The sequence below is a fragment of the Muscardinus avellanarius genome, assembly GCF_963383645.1.
Source record: "Muscardinus avellanarius genome assembly, chromosome: 5".
Classification (NCBI taxonomy): domain Eukaryota; kingdom Metazoa; phylum Chordata; class Mammalia; order Rodentia; family Gliridae; genus Muscardinus; species Muscardinus avellanarius.
In genome coordinates, this window is record NC_137790.1 from 27,646,207 (window position 1) to 27,652,777 (window position 6,571).

Sequence of the window (6,571 nt, forward strand, 5' to 3'; positions counted from 1 at the left end):
CTGGTAAGCAACTTTGTCTTCTGGGCTTGCCACATCCTGGATGTTAATTGCATCTGTTGGAACACATAAGTTTTTCTTTATCTTATAATTTCTGAAAATCTGTTATATCTAGAGGCTTGATCTGACTCAGGTTTGATTTATGTCAGATGGTGTTGTATGTTTACATCAGGGGGCACATGATTCTCATTCATTCTGGTTTTTAGAGGCCACTTATGATCATTTATAATCTAATAAATTATCTGTAATGTTATCAGTTCTTCATTTCTGGATGCATATTAATGGTAGATCAAACAAAATTCCCAATTCCTTAGATGTGAGGGGGTCTAAGAAACAGGTAGAAATCAATAATGATTTTGAGGATTGAGCTAGAGCAACTGGAAGAATGGGGTCATCATCAACTAAAATGGAAAAGATTGTAGGGTTTTTTTTTTTTTAGCAAATTTTATAAAGGTGGAAGTCGATTCTGGAATTTAGTTTTGGATTTACTGACTTAGAGATGTCTGTTAAATATCTGTATCAGAGAAGCAGAACCTACATGCATGTACACAGACACACATGTTCAAATTTGCCTTGGAAAATCCCTTTTTATATCTATCTCTATCTCTACCTATACCCATACACACACGATTTATCAGTACAAATAGATAAATGGGATCTGTTAGAGGGATTCAACCTCATTTAATAGTGGGAGCTGTTTGAACAGTCTCTGTAAGGCTATAGCTTTTGTCCCTTATATAGCAGCCTTAAGACCACAAGTCAGTTGGGAAGAGAAAGATGCAAATTAAATGAGAATAAAAACAGCATGGGCTAAAATTCATGTGCAAGATCAGCTCCTGGTGCCTCTAACTTTGATAGTGTGGCTCTCCCGAAGAAATTTAGAGCCTTTTTCCAGAGAGATAACACACATACTTGGCTCAGGATAAAGGTATTCTGGGAGAAAATTGGAACAGTTGCAGATCTGGCCTCTGCCTCTGCCAAAGAGAGGAAGTAGAAATGAAAATGGGTATGAATTCCAAAAATGCTGCTATTCCTACATTTTTTGCGTTGAAAATCTCCCACAAGAATCTATCTTCCAGTTTTACCAAAAAACACAGGAAAAATGTCTGATAAACATAAAGTAGTATCATAAAGATGATTCATGGAAAAGCTTCCATAATATCCAAGTAGATATTGACCAGCTAGTTGGAAACACACATGAATATGGAGTTTAGAAAAATGAGTGTGAAAGTTGTTTATATGTAGTCATTTTCTTAAAGCTCCAAATACATACCATCACCCAGGAGATGAGAGTAGGTAGCTTAGAGACTTAGTTCTAATTCTCTCTCATTTCAGGAGACTGAGGACAAGAGGAAGTATGGGAAGAGGGCCTGAGAAAGTGGCAAATGGTGTAGTAAGAAAGCCAGTAGAGGAAGTTGTCCTTTTTAGAAAGTATATCAAGGAAGAGGTGGAGGCTAATTGCATTGAAATCTGTTGATGGAGCAAATAAATGTATCAATTAAACTAAAAAGGAAGGATGGAAGGGAGGGAGAAAAAATGCACGAGAAGGAAGTGGAAATAGTGTAGGAATAAATGCTAGCACTGCGGTGTTAATTGATAACAGTAACAATAAAAAATTTCAGAGGCTAATACATTGTTTTATAAGCCCCCTGACTTTGGTAAACCATCTTTTGTTGTTCCTGACCTCAGGATACTCTAGAAATTTTAGGTGCAAAAATGATATTAAAACAAGTTTTATTCCCATGTGAAAAAAAACGACTACACTCCTATATCCTTCCTTCTCCTCCACATTGTTCATCTGCCTCCAGGTCCATTTAGTCTCTGCTCTGTAGAAGGAGGCAACAGGCCTCTGTGGGTTTTACCTTTTCCTGAGAACTGTGAGTTTCAAAACCTGGTAATAATCAGTAGTTCGAAGTCATTAAACTAGGAATCTGAAAGCTTGGATTCCAGAGCTATTTCTCTCAGAGTACATAACTTTAATAGCACATTGACTTTGAAAAGATGAGGTTATTTCTTCTATTATTTTGTCTTCATTGATTTTTTAAAACCCTGGCTCTAATACTTTATGATCCCACATTATTTCATTAATCTGATTATCCTTTTTTTCTTCTTCTCAATTTTGAGGAAAATTCATCACATCTAAAATGAGACTACTGTGGTTGCAACTTCAAATACTCTTGTGAGGGAAGTTGGATTATGAAGAAATGGGAAAAATATCCCAAAACAGAATAACTTAATGATATTGTGAGGGCCACTGTTATTATGCCATTTGGTAGATATTTTTTGAATGACTATTATTTGAAAGGCATCTCACCTGAGGGTAGAATAGCAGAAGAAGAGAGGCACATATTTCTCATAAAACTGTTAACTGGACTTCATTTCTATTTTCTTTGTATTTCAGTTAAGCCACTTTTAGGCAGGTTATTTGAAGTTTTATGATCCTAATTTTTTATTTTTCAGAGCATCAAAAAGAAAGTGAGTTGTGTTGGCCAAACGTGTCTGACATATCCATTGTCTCTTGTCCACACACCTTGAATACCAAGATAAATAGCAATATTTCATGCTACTTTACTTTTGTATGTGCTGATCTAGCATCACGTTGAGCCTGAGACTCCTTGAGAAAATGGCAGGAAAATACTGAACAGAAAAGAATGCCTCACCATCATGTTTTTCAACATTTGCTCTATTTCATTAAGTTTTTCATATTTTTAAAGGAAAATAAAAGCAATTTCAAATTAAGGCCTCCCAAGTAATAAGGCATAATGTAAAAACAGGAAAAATTTCGTTTTTATATAGTTTTTTATTCCTTCCATAAGTTTTAACCTGGGGTCTTTTTACATAATTTGTAGACTTAGTACACAGCTAGATACTAGAATCCAGCATAATTTGGCAAATTAAATAAGTAAAAATAGTTAAAAGTAACAAATATTTTAAAATATAAAAGGACAAAGTTATATGATTCCACCCCCAAAAATATCTTATTCTGAGTAGTGTGCTAGTTTTGGTCCATTGGCTCCCAAGTCAAGTCAATACGCTCCTCAGTTTTGTTATTTTTACTATCACATGGGGGAAAAAAGCCCAAATGGGAAGAAAGTTGTCTTTAAGAACTTAACACAAGCTCAGATATCTGTGATGCCACATAAAAAATACATTGGCTTTGAAACTTGTGGGTTGTTGAGCATTTTCTGAGTCACCTATAATGAATTTGCAACATTTTTGGGGTCAAATCATAGATTTGGTTGCTGAAATTTGTGCAATTCGCTCTTGCTGTCTGGCCTTGATTTTTTTCTGTGAAAATTGTGGAAATACACAAATTAATAAGTGTGTAGGAGCTACCTTTTGCCATTTATAAAAATGGTAAGAGAAAATGAATGGAAGATCAGATGTAATAAAGAAACAAGCCAGGTATGGTGAAATATACCTGTAATCCTAGTACTTGGGAGCCTGAGAAGGAAATGTATATTTAAAACAGGCTTAGGAACTCAGCAAGATCTCATTTGAAAATAAAAAATAAAATAGGGCTGAGGGTGCATCTTGGGGGTAAAATGTCCCTAAGTTCAATCTCCAGTACCACAAAACAAAATGTATAGAAAAACTTTCAAAAAAATGAAGAGAAAGGATATCCTAAACATTTGGCAAAAATAAGAATAGATAAGAAAGCTGAATTATAAATGATTAATTATAAAAATATGACTATCATCTCTATTTTAGATGTTATAAACTGTCTTTCCATTTTAATGTGTTTACCATTTTATTCTTTTCAGTTATCTAGTTGGGACCTCTAATTTTCGCTTATTAGTATCATTTTTTCTGAGACATCTTGACACTAATTTTTTAAAGAATCACTTAGGTTTGCTCAGCCCCAAATATATACATACTGCTTTTAAAAACCAGGTGCATTTTATTTACATTTACTTGATAAATAATAATATTGAACATTTTTTCATGTATCTTTTGGCCATCTGTATGTCTTTTTTGTAGATATATACTGGTTAGATATCACCATAGCAGGCTGCTAGGTGTTAAATTTCACAAAGCTCTATTGCATGGATCCTTTTCCTTCTGGAATCCAAGTAGATAGATCAGCTTTCAGCTGGAATATGCAGGTGTAATGTCAGACAGAAAAGGTCAAAAGAACCAGAGCAAAAATGATGTTTTTTTAGATACTAGAAATTGAATTCAAGGGCATACTACCTCTGATGTACATTCTGAGCCCTAGTTTATATTCTATTCTGAAAGGAGTTTCACTAAGTTACTGAGGGCCTCATTAAATTTCTGAGGTTGGCTTTGAATCTGAAATCTTCCAGTTTCAGCCTCTCTAATATTAGGATTATAGGTGTGTGCCACCGTGTCTGGCTATGATAGTTCTTAAAGCTTTTACTTGGATATGGTATAGGTCATACTTTCTTAAATGTCATTGCCCAAGACATGTTATGTTTCTAAATTCAATATAAATGAGGGAAGAATACTTTGGAAAAAGACATAGTAAGTCATGTGAAGGGATGAATAATCCTATTAATAGAATGAAGGGGGTGAATTTGGAACAATAATATAATCTATTCAGGTAAAGTGGTCAAAAGCTTTAAATCCTTAGCTTTTGGCCTATTGATTTCTACGTAAGAACATAAGACAAGATACTTAAAAATATAGAGCTGTGAGGAGTATTATCACAACTCTTTGTAAGATTTACTCCAATCAATAGGGAATTTGTTTATATATTTGAATTCTTAATATATATACACTTAATTTATTAAGTGATTTTTGGACAAACACCTAATAAGGTAGAAAAATGTTCACAATATTATGGTAAAAGTTGATATAGGGAGTATATAAGATGAGTATATCATCTAACAAAAAATTATATAATTATATAATAAATGTTTCTGTCACTTCAAATATTTACCACATGTCTGTGGTGAGAATATTAAAAAATCCTCCCCTCTAGCTATTTTGAAATATACACTATTGTTAATGATTGCCACTGGGCCATACAACAGAACACCAGGACTGATCCCTCCCATGGAATGGCATCGTGGTCCATTGGCCATTCTCTCAGCATCGCCCTTTCCTTCTGCTCGTCTCATCCTCTGGTAACTATTGCTCTGCTCTTTGCTTTTTGATTAAATTCTAATTTTCTTGATAAGTGTCTTTGTTTAGGATGAGAGGAGTTCAAAAGGCATAATTTTAATTGGTCTATCAATGGTGATCTTATAAAAATAATTGCTAATGAAGAAACTTATTTAGAAAAGTTTTCATGTGTTCTCTAACTTTGCTATTGTCTTCTAAATACCAGGTTATTCCGTGAAGCAATAGAGAGAGGTCTGTTGTTATTGAGTGGGTTTTTTGTTAAGCTTCTCAAAGATGTCTTCAAATAAAACCTTCTGGGGGAGAGTAGTTTAGAGCAGGTTTAGGAAAGAGATTTGGACTGCTGTCTTTGTGGTATCTTTGATCCATTTCTATCTGTTTCTTTTGGTGCACCTTTGAAGATCTTCTGGGCTCCGGGAAGGCCCAATCTGAACCACTGATTTGAAATAAAAAGCAACAAAGATTTGCTCTCAGAAGTAAACCCACATATCATACTGACACCAACACTTAAAAATAGCTCCATGAAAACACACTGCAATCTTGTAAGCTGTGGTCAGCTTTCAGAAGTTTACAATTTCTATCGAGAAAATGTTTGAATTTCAGCATTTCCATTAAAATGATTGTGCTATCACATTTTCATAGGGAACATCTGTTGGAGTTAAATTTAACATGGTATTACCTATAATTAAGGCCACAAAAGATTTATTCAGCCACTTTGCACAGGGTTCAGCAAGCTGCACAGACCAGCCTCTAATTTTAAGGGGACAGAGAGGGTAATCTGCAGCTTGGTAATATAGAACCAAAGGTTATGGTGTCCAGGTAACATGAGGAATAGAGGACATAAATTTTTATGTATAGAAAGAGGCAAGTTATTCAGAGTTTTAAGTCCTAGCAGAACAAAGGAAGCTTTGAGATATGCACTTTGCAGTGAACATTTGGAACTAAGCTGTCTTTAGGAAAGGACAACACAAATGTAATTGAATTTCTCCCAGGTTTTGATCTTAATGCAACTCAATTCTGTACCAATTATCTTATATTCAAACCAATCTGCCTGTAGGTGCACAGGGTCTTAATGTAATTTATAGGGTCCAGTCCAAAATGAAAATACAAGGCCTTTTGTTTAAAAAACAGGAAAAAACTCCTGCTAAAGGTACAAAAATATAAAGCTTTTTACTTCATTTCATGTTTTCTTTGACTTATTGTGGTTTGTTAATTTAATTTAAGTCCAGGCAAAATATTAAAATTTTAAATTATCATATATTTTATTATTCAATCTTTATCTTGTGCAATATCAGTCTCAAAACAAATTTGAGACCATTTAATTTTTCAGTGTAATCACTAAAATTATATAATTCAATATATATATATATATATTTTTTTTTTCTTTCCTTTCCTTTCTTTTACTCTTTTTCTTTCCTTTTTGATACTGAGAATGGAACCCAGGAGCATTATACCTCCGAGTTACGCCCCCAGCTCTATTTTTTTTTAT